General features: G+C 41.0%; 1 protein-coding gene across 5 annotated transcripts in view; it reads right to left on the bottom strand.

Annotated features, from left to right (window-relative positions):
• The window catches only part of FBLN2 (fibulin 2), a 737,488-nt gene that overhangs the window by 670,086 nt on the left and 51,312 nt on the right, over positions 1–16,090 (bottom strand). The window contains exon 2 of one of the 5 annotated variants that reach the window (XM_069206612.1): positions 8,552–8,635. The exons of the other annotated variants lie outside the window; for them this stretch is intronic. The gene's annotated coding sequence lies outside the window, so the exon portion shown is untranslated. The remainder of the gene's footprint in view (positions 1–8,551; positions 8,636–16,090) is intronic. 5 annotated transcript variants of the gene reach the window in all.

A 16,090-nucleotide genomic window follows, 5' to 3' on the forward strand; every position in this document is an offset into this window, starting at 1 on the left:
AGATTTTGATACTAAGGAATATGAAAGGGCATCATAAGGAGCAATTTAGAAAATATATGACTATATATTCTTTTGTATACTTAATGGATTAATTATGGCTTTGTATACATTATGATACCTGAGATTGGATAGAGACAAGACAGTGTTCGAGGAGCACTATTTGCTCCCCTTCCTCTTTTCATTCTTAATAAGCTTGCTGCTTCGTACTGTTCTGCTGGTAGCTTTAGCAATGTAGAGCATATTTTGTGGTTTGTACCTGAGTGCATTTTATGATGAATTTCATGTACTTGATTTTGGGATTATTTTATATACATCCAATTAAAACTTATTTAATTGAATTGATGCCTGATTTCAATGGAAAAAGTGAGGGTGGAAGAGAGGCAGATCTTCTAAAATTAAAGAACTTGAAATGTATGCATTGCTTTTACCTAGGATTCAGTGGTGCTGGGTTTATTTATCTCTTTCAAGTGATTGCATTCCAATAGCCACGTTCTTTTCACACGCTGATGGAATGCGAGGACTTAACGAGGAGAAATGGGGCGGATGGTTGAAGATGTAGGAAGGAAGGAAGACATGGGCGGAGATGTGATCCTTGTTTGGTTCTGTTTTTACAATAAACCTACGAAATCTTACCTGTGTGGTTCACTTAATATTGGTGACAAGTGTTCAAGTAACAGCAGGGCCTCCCACGCGTGAATTGCTCTCTCACCACTTCCTGATAAACATGTCTTCAGGCTTGTAACCGCGACGTTTGGATTCCACAGATACTTTTTTTATCAAGTATTCTTCCATATCTTTCAGAAAATACTTTTAATATTGCTGTTTTTCAAGCTTCCTTGAGAGTTACGGCCGTCACTGTGTGTGTATTTCATTGCTTCTCCATTATATTACAAGCATGCACAGACTCAAGGTGGCCATCTTTCTACAGTCTTCACAAAAGCTTCAACAATTTTACAATATTTAAGAGTAGCACTCATAATATGAATCTTAAACGGTATTAACGTTATTGTAGAGCTCTACGGTGATACACACACCTTTTCTAAATTCAACCATTGGTGTTTTCATTGTTTTCAACCTTTATAGCATCTTTTAACGTATATATTGCTGTGCTTGAATATTATTTCCATCTGACATACAAAATACTGTTAACAAGCAGCACTCAATTGAACCTCCTCCTCCCTTTCTTCCTAATTCATCAGCTTCAGAATCAGAATGGGAACAATGGAAGGAAGGTTTTGAATCTTACCTAGAGGCTCTCGAAGGAGACTCATTTATACACAAAAAATAGCCATACTAAAACACTGTCTAGGTACAGAAGGGCGTTACATTCTGAAACATATCCCCAAGGAAGTAGTATTGTTGACGGAGGGGAAGGAGATGGAGTTGATGAATATGCTTCTGCAATTAATTCCTTGAACACTTGTTTTAAAATGTGTAAAAATGTCACATTGTCACCTTGGAGAGGAACACATTTTACAAAAGAATACAATAGCCAGGAGACTCAGCCTCCAATTATGTCGGTACCTTACAAATTCTTGCTGTATTATGTGAATATAATGCTTTTGAAGAAGAAATGATCAGAGACCAGTTCAGTAGAAAAGCGCAAGAAAAAATATTATTATCCACTCCAAATTTGATGTTACAAAAAGGATTAGACATAGCTACCAGAATTGAAAGCACAACATCATATATGGAAAAAAAATATTTATCTGATACCAAGGCACAGTTTCAATCACAAAATGTAATGGCTGTTAAAAGCAAGTACAAAAAGAGCAAGGTACAAGAAATCTTCAAGAACGATAATTCCATTCAAACACCTAGTGTTCCACAAAAGAAACCACCTCCCAAACGTTTTGAATGTTACAGATGTGGTAGTACATCTCATCTAGGCAATGCAAAAGTATGCCCTGCAATTGACAAAGCATGCACCAAATGAACAAAGGCATTTTGCGAGAGTTTGTAGGCAGACTCGGGATCACCTTTTACACTGTTGAGTGAGAAAAAATTGAAAGCTTTATTTATGAAACAAGAAGATTTAGGACATTCCAGTATTTGACCAATAGGTTATGGTGGGAAACCAATTGAAGTGGTAGGAGAACTTGACGCATAATTAACATTTAAAGAGAATAAAGCTCAGGGAACTGTGTATGTAGCAAAAGATGATGTATGTTTGCTAGGATGGTTTCATCAAGATAATCTGAGAATATTGCTAGATCCCAATAATCCTGATCAAGCAGTATTGAAGAAAGATTATATGCAAGTTGCCAAAGTACAAGAAAAAGCATGGGAGTTAGTTATTTCTACAGTTTTCAATGACAACCTAGGTTTATTCAAGAGTTTCACACATAAATTCAAGTCGAAAGGGATGCTCGACCAGCATTTCATAAAGTCCGTAAAGTTGCATTTGCTTTGCGTGCAAAATTGAAGGAAGAATGAGACAAATTAAGCAAAAGTGATGTAAAAGAGGCAATTGAAGAGTCAGCTTGGGTAGTTCCTATAGTATTGGCTAGAAAGGCTAATGGCTCCCTGCGTATGTGTGTGGATTTACGCGATTTACACGAACAAATTTGGCTGGATAGATATACCTTACCTAATATAATAGAGATACTTTCCACAGTGAAAGGGGGGAAAGTTTTCTGTTTGTTAGATATGACATCAGCGTACCACCAATTACATTTACATCCAGATTCTAGGCATTAAACTGCTTTCATGATCCCTGAGGGTTTATTCCAGTTTAAACACATGCCGTTTGGGTTAGCTTCAGCTTCCGCAGTGTTTCAAAAAATAGTGGAAAGTATGTTAACAAATGTGACTGGTTTGATAGCATTACAAGACGGTGTCCTAGTTTTTGCAGAGAATCAAAAGTTGCATGATGATAAGTTGGATCAAGTATTGATGATTTTGAACCATAAGGGAGTTACTCTGAGTTCTGAGAAGTGTAAATTTAACTCACCCACCATGGAGTATCTGGGATACAAAATACCATCCGAGGCATTGAACACAAGACCAGTTTAGTAAAGGTTATAGAAGATTTCAATGCCCTGGAAGATAAGGATTAATTAAGGGCATTTATGGGATTGATAGAATGTTACACTAGATTCATACCCAAATGTGCTGAGGAAACATTTAACATGAGGGGTCTTCTTAAAAAATTTGCCAAAATTGTCTGGGATGTAGAATGCGGGAAGGAATTCAATCAAATTAAAAAAGAAGTAGCGCAGGCAGTATCTCTTAAACCATTTGATACCAAAGATCAAAGTATCCTCATGACTGATGCCAGTCAAAAGGGTTTAGCGGCAGAAGAGGAGGTAAAGAAGAAGTAGTTGGGTTTGCCTCCAGGCTTGAAGGGAGCAGAAGTGACTTATTCTGTCATTGAACGAGAAGCTCTAGATTGTTGGTGCGGTATAACACATTTTAAACCATTTTGTGGGGTTCAAGGTTCACTGTTGATCATAAACCTCTAGTGCAATTATTCACCACTAAGGGTGGTGAACAAGCAGCACCTAGAATTGCAAAGTTCAACATAGGTTTCAAGAGCATAATTTTTGTGTTGAATATGTGCTAGGAAAGAAAAATGTATCAGCTGATTGTTTATCCAGGTTACGAAGAAGAAAGACTGGTGAAGACAAGGAGGACATGAGTGAAGATGAGGATGAGTTAGTATGTAGTTAAGAATGTCATTCCGAGGGAGCAATAACAGAGCAGGAATGGAGATGCACCCATGAGTTAGATCAAGAGATCAAATAAGTTACAGCAACAATTGCTCTTCAAGCAGTGAAGTTGGGGTAAAGTATAAACATGTAATGGAAGTATTATTTATAATTAATGGGTTGCTCCACAGGCCTTCTTTGTAAGTCGTTCCTAGAGAGTTACGAAATAAGGTACTTACCATAGCACATGAAGCGCACATTGGCATATGTGCTATGAAGAGAAGAATCAGAGAAAACTTCTGTTGGCCGGGAATAGATAAGGAAGTACAACATTTTGTCAGAGATTGTATGAGTTGTTCTATTAGTGACAAATCACAAGTAACAGTGCCAAGTCCGTTAGAGGGGATTACTGTGCCTGGAAGAGCATGGGCAAAATTGCCCATAGACATAATTTGTCCCATAACTTTGACTGGAGGGGTTACTGAATATGGCATTGTAGTCATGGAGTTTTATAGTCGTTGGTCAGAAGTCAAGTTTGTGAGGGTCCCCAACCGTACATCTGTGATAAAATTTCTTGAATCTTTGTCCATCAAAGAAAGTATTCCTGATGAGATTTTGTCTGACAATGGTTGTCAGTTTACATCATCACAATTTGAAGGATTTGTAAATTTTATGAGTATAAATCTCTTTACCATCTGAGAAGTAATGGTCTTGTGGAAAGATTTAATAAGGTGATAAAGGATAATGTGCAACTAGCCAAAGCCAGTGGATTAAATCCCAAAATGGAACTGAACAAGCTTTTGTGGGTAGTTCGCACTACTGCGAATGCTGATACGGATGTATCCCCATTCATTTTGATGTGAGGGTGTGTGCCTGCAACGAAATTGTTGAGGGCCTGGATGGGTAAGTTTGAATTACCAAAAAGGAAAATAGACGAAGTGGAAGGAAAAAGAATTTGAGCACAATGTAAATATGCACAGATTCCAACCAAGCCAGTTGTCAGAGAACTGAAGATATGTGTTGGGAATGATGTGAGAATAAAGGGGGTCATTCTGACCCTGGCGGCCGGTGACCGCCAGGGTCACCGACCACGGGAGCACCGCCAACAGGCTGGCGGTGCTCCCAAGGGCATTCTGACCGCGGCGGTTCAGCCGCGGCCAGAAAGGGTAAACCGGCGGTCTCCCGCCGGTTTACCACTGCCCTACAGAATCCTCCGCCATGGGGATTCTGACACCCTCTGCCGCCATCCTGTTCCTGGCGGGTCTCCCGCCAGGAACAGGATGGCGGTAGGGGGTGCCGCGGGGCCCCTGGGGGCCCCTGCAGTGCCCATGCCAATGGCATGGGCACTGCAGGGGCCCCCATAAGAGGGCCCCACAAAGTATTTCAGTGTCTGCAAAGCAGACACTGAAATACGCGACGGGTGCAACTGCACCCGTCGCACCTTCCCACTACGCCGGCTCCATTCGGAGCCGGCGTCCTCGTGGGAAGGTAGATTTGCCCTGGGCTGGCGGGCGGCCTTTTGGCGGCCGCCCGCCAGCCCAGGGCAAATCTCAAAATACCCTCAGCGGTCTTGTGACCGCGGAGCGGTATTTTGACGGGGGAACATTGGCGGGCGGCCTCCGCCGCCCGCCAATGTTAGAATCACCCCCAAAATGTCCCTGAATTATTCCTAAGGGTGAGTCCAAAGTTTCAGAACCTAAAAAAGTAGAAATAGTAAAGGGTAGTGCTGTAAAACTGTAAGATGGTAAATGGTGGTACAATAATAAGATTGCAGTGTCTCACAACTATCAGGGAAATAATGATTAAATGAAAGCTGAAAATAAATGTGTAAGAAATAATGACAGAATGCAGCATCCAGAACAATAACATTTCCCAACAGGTTTCAAGATTATATAATGTGATTGTGTTATTACTTTATTGCATGCTTTCATTATCATTTTAGCAATAGTAGCTGCATTCACATTTACATTTTGTGTTGGTATAGATGCTCATGTATTAGATAATGGTGAATTCATGTGCATTGTAAAATGTATAGTATTCTTTTGTAAGGGGGCAGATGTTTTGGGTTTATTTATCTCGTTTAAGTGATTATATTCCAATAGCCATCTTCTTTTCACACGCTGACGGAATGCAAGGACTGAACGAGGAGAAACGGTGGTAGACGGTTGAAGGTGGAGGAAGGAAGGAAGACGTGGGGGAGATGTGATCCTTGTTTGGTTCTGCTAATTTTACAATAAATCTACAACATCTTACCTGTGCAGTTCACTTAATAAGGGGGATATTTAGAGTTTGGCCTATGCTGGACTTTCAAAAAATTAGTGGATGACCTGCTCGCCATTTTAAAGTGTGTACACAGGGATAAAATCAAATAACTCAAAAAAGTTGTGGATGTCCCCTCCACCAATTTTGGTGTTTTCACACATGCATACAATCTAATAAATGGTGGTGTTTATTAAGAGTTTGTTTAATGTGAGACATCCTCAAAACATTAGTGGATGCCTCATCTGCCCTATTTATAGCATATACTTGGGCCATATGTCCTGGATCTGCCAAACTCTAAATAAACCCCCTCCAGTGTTTTTTGAATCCCAGTAAGTGGGGTGCTTGCCATGCATAGCTGGTACAGGATTAAAAATGTAACTTTATACAGATGTTTTGTTTCACTGGCAATAAAGTAAAGGGTTCTTGTCGTCATTCTGCAGATCTGGATTTTAGTGTCAAAAGAGATGGCTGGGAAATGACTATCAATAACACTACATAGAAAGAAGGCCACAAAGCTGAATCCACTTGTTCTTAAGTCAATGGTTTTCAGCATTTAAATTCTGGGTCAAGTAAGCATTTATTTTTCACTGTAGGAGCAAAGCGGGGTTTGGGCACTCTCATACTTGCACTGTGGCTTGAGTGGGACTGGAGGGCTATCCCAACTTACTGTTTCTGCCCTACCGATTCTGGGTTGGAGATGTGGTGTTTCGTGCAGAGGGAGTGCTAGTAGGGGGCACTATGCATGTCATTCTTCCCTTCTGGATGCAAGAGCAGTCAACTAGCATGATTTCTCCTGCGGCAAGATGCCATTGTCTCTTGCATATATGTATAGATTTTTATGTAGTGTGAACCTAGCTGTCAAGCAACACAGCAACAAAGGTTGCAGATTATGTGAGCAACTGGAAGACGATCTACAATATCATGTAAATAAAGTGGGATTTAATCGAATACATTTTACATCAAATTTTTAGGCACATGGAGATTTGGGGCCAGATGTAGGTAGGCTTTTGCACCTCGCAAACGGCGAAAAACGCCGTTTGCGAGGTGCAAAAGCCCTCAAGCGATGCAGAAACACATTTTGCGAGTCGGAACCGACTCGCAAAATGTGTTTCCGACTCGCAAATAGGAAGGGGTGTTCCCTTCCTATTTGCGACTCGCACCGCGATTTAAGTTGATTTGTGACCGCGAAAACGGTTGCAAATCAACTCGCAGTTACCATCCACTTGAAGTGGATGGTAACTCATTCGCAAAGGGGAAGGGGTCCCCACAGGACCCCTTCCCCTTTGTGAATGCTCACAAAATTATTTTTTCAGAGCAGGCAGTGGTCCTATGGACCACTGCCTACTCTGAAAAAAACCGAAACAAAAGGTTTCGGTATTTTTTTCTATTTGCAGCTCGTTTTCCTTTAAGGAAAACGGGCTGCAAAGAGAAAAAAAAAACTGCTTTATTTAAAAGCAGTCACGAACATGGAGGTCTGCTGACTACAGCAGGCCTCCATGTTTGCGAGTGCCTATACTCGCTATGGGGCCGCAATTTGCGACCCACCTCATGAATATTCATGAGGTGGGTCATTGCGACCCCATAGCGAGTTGCAGTCGGTGTCTGAGACACCATACTGCATACCAATTTGCGAGGTGCAAATTGCGAGTCGCATGGACTCGCACTTTGCACCTCGCAAATTGGCGTTTTGCTACATCTGGCCCTAAGAGCCTAATTTAGTTATTTGGCAGATTAGTTACTCCGTCACACCGGTGACGTGTATACCATCTGCCAAAATCTAAATCACATTATATCCTATCAAGGAGCTCATCCCCCAATATCTATATTAGGCCTGAAGTGATTGGCTCGGAATTACAAGATGTGGAGCCTAGCACCAATGCCAGGATTTAAACCTGCATCCCAACGTTCCAAAGGTGACAGTTCGATCCACTAGTCCATATTTCCTTCATTTTGTGAGTGTGACTAGGCAAGGCTGATCTGGGTCAAGAAATCATTAAGTTGGGAGGCACAATTCTTAACAGCCTTATCTTGCAGTCCCTCATTCCCTTCGTGTCTACTCAATTTTACTTTCCTATTACATTTAACATATGGTAGAAAAGTAGTTGATTATTTTAGGCCACAAGATCACACAAATGGGAGCGATATGGTGAGCCATGCAGTTTCCTGAGACTTCGCCTGTTATTTTCTTCGACCTTATCTTTATTTCCTGTGTAGAATCTTTATTAAAACTATCAAAATAATTGTTGATTTCTAGTGTGCAGGCATTCAGCTTTGAACATATGAACCCCCTCAGTAAATGCCGAAGGTTTTACAAAAAATAACAGAATCTGTGGCACAATATATGTTTGCCCCAGGTGGTGTAATCAGTAAGTAACTGTGAGGAAAAACTCGGTTGAATGCTACATATGCAGCATGCAAACCCGTGAAGTGGATTTTAAAGGGTGCACTACATATATTCTAAAAAACTTACACCTCCTAAAACTGTCACTGTTTACTAACATTGGAGTTATGAACTGAAGTGCGATAACAACTAAAAACCAAGACACAGTTGCCCACTATAAATGTTTAAGACAGTATTAATGTTCAGGCAAAATCCACAATCGATCATTTTCTGTTAAATGGTAGCACAATCTCCTTACTTGAAGCTTTCATCTGTCACTCCGTTAATAAGATGGCAACAACAAATATATTTCATCAATCAAAAGCAAACTCTTGCACATTGTCTGCAAAAAAGATTACAAAACTAATTTAGTTTGTTGTGCACAAACCTGAATAAATGCAAGCTTTTCAGTTTGTGAAACTGATCATTAATCAATGGTAGCACATCGAAGTAGCACAATCTAAAGTCACTAGATTGCCTGATTGGACATTTCTAGCACGGTAAATGACCCTACTGCATGCCACTTTCTGCCGCACTGCAACAATAGGGTGATTAAATATCAATGCCTAGGGAGGTTTTGTAGATAAATGTTATTCATTGAATGTTTCTTGTGTGTATAATGGCTGCAGCCACTGTGACACTATCATGCCATAGGATATACAGATCATTCTATACTAGAATCGAAATTGCTTATCAAAACACTGTGACAAACTATTTACATTTAGTGATGTCGGTTTATCATGTTATAAGAATTTAAATATACATTTTACCACATTAATAGAGAGCTCTATAGACTAGAGTATACTGAGGCATAACTAGTTCAAATAGTACAAGTTGCAATTCTCCAACCAGGTTTTACGAATATTTGTTGTGTACCTTTGCAGTTAACCACAATATGTTCACAGGATTACTTATCACTTGAAAATGTTATATACAGTATCCTCAGGAAAGGTTTTCAAGACTTTAGTGATGTGTTAGTGTGAGAATCCCTTTCTCATTTTATCATTCTAGCAGATCTGGCATGTTGCTTATGAGCATGAGTGCCAGATGAAATTGGGTGCTAGGTGTCCACTTGAAGTGCTTATTCTTGATGATACAGGTAGTTACCATTTCTAAGACCGGGTCTAGTTCTTTTTATCTGACGACTCTCAGTGTAAAGACTGTCTACACTCTCTCTCTGCTAAAAGGGAGTAGTGTGCCCTGAATGTGCCCCTTGATTCCCACTGACTCTATCTGAAGTTTGAACGAGAGTGTTTAGGTATTTGAGAGCTGAAGTACCCATGATGGGTTCCCATTTATGTATGTAGACCCTAGGGCTGTAGGGTTCCTCATAGGTTAGTGTTAATCAATGATGTTGTCTCCCAGACTTTATCTGCATTTTCCTCTGCACTCCTTCTGTGACCCCCATTTGCCTGAGAGATCTTTGTGAAGCAATGCACCACCCACTGGCTTCAATCATAATCTTAGAGAATGGAGAAGCAACAATCTTTTGTTTCACTGAACATCTTAACAGGACAGGCTCTGACCTTGTCAGTGCAACACCTGACCAAAGGAGGGACCTAGATACATGACCAAGAATGCATACCTCTGACGGAAATGTTGGGCTGTTCCCTCAAACCCCCCTGTGAGTCGGGGATGTAATGCGCAGACTGAGAGTGACAGTTTCACTAGAAACTTATTGTAATGAAGCTGTGGCCCACTGAAATGAAAGCCACTTTCATCTGATTTGGTAACCATCCAAAAGAGGTGTCCGGGTAGTTTTGAATTTGATTTGAAATTTGCATTGGGACAGTTGCCCCTGTACTGGAAAACAGTTGACCTGTAGCATACCCTGTGTCCAACCCTCACTTGAAGACGCTGTGCACATATGTTGATAAGAAAATGAGGACAAGACAGAGGGCCTGATATAAGAGTTTGATGGAGAGGTAAAGTGGGAGTTTGTTTAAAACAAAAAAAAAGAAATTGTTTGGAGAACACAGTCATCAAAACTGTCAATGGCCTCTCATCAAAATGTTGCTACCTTCAGAGGATCTGCCATCACAATGCTCCATCTGAAGGTACAAAGGTCACCACCCGGACAGTGGTGGTCTTTAAATGTGGCAGGCAGTAATTCATCTGGGTGTCACGTGTAATGTCCTTTGCCACTTTGACTGATGGCGGCTGGAATGCCAAACCTTAAATCAGGCCCAGAATTCTTACTACTATTTATTTGAGGAGTAAGGATTCTTCTCATAGGACTGAGGAGTGAATCCCATCTTTTGATTCCTGCTGAACAATTAAGTACAATGCCTGCTATACCTGTCTTGCATTGCCAGAGTCTGAGATCCAGATCTATTTATACTGCACTGAGGTACTTATCCCTTCAAAGTCAGAGGAAAGAGGGGGCACTGTACTGCTACCTAACCCAGCTCACAAATGCCTGATTATCTTATTATCTTGAGTGCCAGACACGTATCGAATTCGCAATCAAGCAGCATCCCTTAATAGCCCTGAGCCTCCCAGCCTTGACAGGATTCTTCTCATAGGACTGAGGAGTGAATCCCATCTTTTGATTCCTGCTGAACAATTAAGTACAATGCCTGCTATACCTGTCTTGCATTGCCAGAGTCTGAGATCCAGATCTATTTATACTGCACTGAGGTACTTATCCCTTCAAAGTCAGAGGAAAGAGGGGGCACTGTACTGCTACCTAACCCAGCTCACAAATGCCTGATTATCTTATTATCTTGAGTGCCAGACACGTATCGAATTCGCAATCAAGCAGCATCCCTTAATAGCCCTGAGCCTCCCAGCCTTGACAGGACTCCAGGGGTGATGGTTTCAGCAGCCAAGTCAAAGATTCTAAGACCTCCCCCTCACAGCACGACACAGTACCACGAATAAAACCAATGCACTCACCAATGTTGTGTTACCACAAGCAAGATCTCCACAAGAGGATACTAAAGTAACAATACGTCTAAAAAATATACGGAGAGAAGAACTTAAAATGTTTATTCGCATTTAAATCAAGGAGAAGGGGCTATAAAAAATAAGCAGTAAACCTCCAGTTCAAAGGTTACAGTACAGGTGGAGACTGTAAACATCTAGGTAGCATTTAGTGCACAATATACTCCACATTTTCTGACTGCAACTCCTGTTATTTAAACAAAATCACAGGATATCTGTCTGCCAAAGGGCAAGTTGGAATGCACAAACAATACATTGCGAGTCGGAAATTACTTTCTGACTGCAAACTGCTCTTTGTGACCGACTACAATTTTAAAGGAGGAGGGTTTGTAAAAGGGCCATCACACTCGTACCAATGGCAACTGAATGTAGCAAACGTCTGAGACTGTAATTGAAGTAAAATACAATCAATCCCTGCTGACCTTAGCTTCCGTTCAACTATTGTACCAGTCTGTCTACAGCTTAGAAAAAGTAGAACGGTCAGTTCTACGATGTCTTTCATGAAACATTTGATGTACTTTTGAATTACTAACTCTACAACAGTTCAGTTTTGAAGGGATCTTGTTAGAACTACAAGGTTGATCACATGCGTAGATCTCTCTGCAGTGGTCAATCTATTAGACCCCCATGTCAACTAGCACAATGCAGTCAGTTACTGGGCCCTTTGCTGCCTTCCACTCGACTTGCATAATTAAAAGCAAATCAAATTTGACCTCAAAATGTGGCTTATTTTCTTCCTTTAGCAATTTATTGTCTCTGGTGGTTATCAGAGATTGTCACTGATCCTACTTCTAACTAGCCTTTTGAATTGGTTGCTGTGTTAGGTCATCAGCTTCTCAAGCCTGATCCACCTGACCTATGCTTCTAGCAACACAGTATTTCTAGTTGGAGTTGATTTATAATATAGACACCCTCGCAGCATATCTGCCTGTCGCAGGTTTCCAAATGTGCATGTTATTTGACATACAATTTTAATAAAATACAAAAGTCCTGGTAGTGGATTATAGAGGGAATGGGATTTCATGTTGTTTCAACAAATGTATCCCAATTGTTGTCACGCTTTCCATCATGAAATCTAAACGAAATCTCGTGGTGCACTATACTTTCCAAAAACAACTCCAGGCATTTAGTACTTACATCTTTACCTCCTGAAGACCAGGGGTGGCTTCTCTATCATAGTGGAGAAGCATTGCCCCACTGCCAAAAATGCCCCCATACACTGCCCAGAGATGAAAAATTAATGATAATAAAGTTACTTTATTACCATTATATATTTCATTACCCGAACCGAACATCAGGATGGGACGGGATGGGGCCAGCTGGGTGCCTGTGCCAGTAGCAGGGAGGAGTGGTGGGCTGCCTGTGCTCTTGTTTAAAGTGTGCATGTCTCTTTGGCCGGTTGTCTTGAGATGGCCAGCCAGACATGTGCACTTTAAACCACTCCCTCCAATCCTGGTGCTTCTCTCATGCTGGTGAGGAGGATATGTTGGTCACCATGCAAGCAAGATAAGTTATTTTTTATTTTATTGATTTTATTTACCCCCTCCTTAAATGTAGTGTGTGTTTGAATGCACCCACCCCTACTCATTTGCCTGCCCCACCACTTTCTGTGGTTGTTGGCTGCCCCTGCTGAAGACCCTCTTGTTTACGTGTTCACCATACACATGATGACTATGCGTTGCAGCATTATTCCTACATTATGATTGTAATATCAATCAATGGATTCACAAAAAGGACAAATTAAGCCTGGTGAGATTTTAAGAAAATGTTCCAAGTCACTGATTCCTTATAATACTGGAAATCGGATTGAATTCAACTGCATTTAACATAATCTTTTGATATGATTAGTGGAGCTGATTCAATGTGCAAACCACAACTATGCTTTGTTTGCTGTTCACTAAAGCTAAAGCTACTTAAAGCACTGTGTAAGCACCACCAAATGATGGAATGCTCTTCTCCGATAAGAGGGAGAAACCATGAAAAAGTATCAACAGAATTACAACACTGGATGTGCAAGTGTTCAACTGTGAAAACCACTGGTTTGTTGGTAAAAACAAATAGGAATGCATTGAACGTAATTCTTTGGTAGGAGTGGTGCAACGTGTTCGGTGTGGAAATAACACTTGTGAAATGTTTAAGCTGCTCCATCTCTGACTGTGCAGGTATTTCATGCATATTCTATTGAAATGTCAGTAAAATTACCTGATAAAAATGCATTTACCCTATTGCTTTGCGATACCATTTGTTAAGTGTGCAAATACTTTCCACATATGCAATGTAACTTTGCAACAGTGTCTTGTGTCAGACACATTATAACAAAATAATATATGTTTTGATTAATATTGTATCCTCTTCGCACAACAATGGCACTGCTTAACTTCACATTAAATTGAGTCTTAGCTTGTCTGCGATGAATGTCTAAATGTTGAACTGCAAAGACAATTCCAGCTAAAGATGGCTCTTGCTTGTATCACATTATGGACCAGGAAAGCAATAGTTTGATTTACGTGGTCCTAGAGGAGGATATTCCTCACTGTTGTAATCAATGATTACAGATAAACATTGATTTGCTTATTGGTCTCCAACCTTTCCGTTCTGATCCTTCTGATGACCTAAAATCGCCTTGTGCCACTAACAAGTTTCACTGGTGTTAGAATAGTGAACTCTTCCCATAAGATTAAATTGGTTACTACTCCATACAGGATTACTGCTATTAAGCTCATGCACAGTAGTTCATGTTACAATCACTAATATCATAAAAACTTTATTAAGCAATATGTCTCCACCTAAGCTATTAGTTACCTTTCACCTTTATATGTATTTTGGACATGCTTTCGCCTTCTTCACTCTGAAGCCCCCTGGCCCTTGCCTCGTGTTGAGCCTCTTAGGTGACAATTTGTTTTCTCTAAACGGGAGGAGGAGGTGTCAGCAAGGTGGATGCGCTTCAAGAAAAAGAAGGCTTAATGTTTTAGGGGTAATAAAAGGGTAACACCAGGTAAATGTGTGCTGGGGGACAGGAAAGTGTTAGACAATGATGTAGGGAGATTTAAGGAAAGTATTAGGAATGTGGTAGGCTCAAGAGATCTCTCTTGGGAATGGAGGTCACCAGGGTGCAACGTATGTGTCAATCTTGGATTCAGTACTAACTTGCAAGGATGCTTCTAGCATACTAGTAGCCCAAAGGGCCCGTTTTGTGGGCAGAGGGTGTGAAAGAGGCTAACACATAGGGAGGAGAGGCAAGTGAGAAAGACCTACAGCCACTAGTTAGGGAGCTGAACAGATGAACAGAAGAATGGGATGTCAGAAAGTCAGATGGAGTTCTGTGATGGTGACAACTATACCTATGAGGATCATCTGTGCACAAAGGTCCATCATTTTGCAACTCCGTTATGCTTCTAATCTACCTTGCTGGAGAGCAGCATAAATTAGTGACCTGCTGATTTGGGATGCACGATTACTGCTACCCCTGGGCTCTTCTTTCATTGTTGTGAGACATGGGCAATGGGATATTTGGTCCTGAATCCATAACGATGATACAGATTGGAGTTTTGTTAAGGTGGTTGCACATTACTGCAGACGGATCCTTTCCCAGTGGAAAAAGAGGCCTGGGAGAGGGTTTTGAGGGTCCTCGATGTAGATGGGGGATATATTGAAAGAGGTTATGCAAGACTTAGCTTGTCCCAGTGTTGAAAGAAGGCCTCTGCCATCATCATACTTTAGGGCTGGTATGAGGAACTGTGGATGCTACAGTTTTCTATGACTGGGACAACACTTTTGGGACCTCACAGCCCTCTTTAAATAAAAATCCTGGGCATATCACAATTCACATTTCCTCGCAACAGTCAAAGTGATCCATTAGGGATGACAAACACAAAGTACCTCAATCCACCACTTGTACTACTCGGCTCTCCAAGGTCTGGTACCCCAATTAGCAGTGGGAGGCAGCTGGGTAAAGGTGCCAGACCCCATCTCTCCAGAGAAAAACAGAATGTTGACAAGAAGTGCAGGGGGCTGAGGCACTTGTGCCCACAATGCTGGTCCCGGTTGTTTGGTTTTCTAACTTATGTACGCAATAGTCAAAATGAGAAAAGGCAGAGGCTTTGCTGTGATATGTCTTATTCAGAATGTATCGATGTTTTGATAGGAAAGATTAGAAGTGAGTAATCACTCTCAAAAAGCTTAACCAAACATCACTCCAATCGATTAAACCATGTTTCTTATAATCACTATTTTTTTCTGATTAATCTCATTTTCCACACTCACAACTGACACACAACCGTGCAATCTGTACACAGTATACTTCTGTTTCCACATCCAGCCAGCACTCCTCTGATAACCCAGACCTGGGATTCCACTGGACCTCTAACAGCTCTCCATGCTCAGCACTCAGCACATTGTAGGCAGCACATATCAAGGCAACCAGCAACTTTGCCATCCAATATTTTGGCCCTCAACGGATACTCACCAGAATGTTTTACCCCAAAATAACCCCTCATGTCTTTGTTCCAGTTTCACCTACAGGTGGTGTTCTTCATAGACCACATGCTAGAAAAGACCCTCGGGTAATATGCCACCATAGCTATATAGTTGGCAATGCAGTGCCATATCAATAGCAGCATATACCCTGGAAACATACGGATACAACTAGCATAAACATACCATACCCTCGGCGTACAACATGAGATCATATACACCAACCTGGGTTACGATGCATATATAAAAGCACAATACTATTAATAAACAAATGGACAACTAATTACCCAAACTGAGAGAAAAAAAGAAAGGTCCTAAGGCACACCCTGTTTTGCACATTAAATACATAACGATCTCCTTAGAGACCACTCTTTTTATT

This window comes from Pleurodeles waltl, chromosome 9, assembly GCF_031143425.1.
Source record: "Pleurodeles waltl isolate 20211129_DDA chromosome 9, aPleWal1.hap1.20221129, whole genome shotgun sequence".
Taxonomy (NCBI): Eukaryota; Metazoa; Chordata; class Amphibia; order Caudata; family Salamandridae; genus Pleurodeles; species Pleurodeles waltl.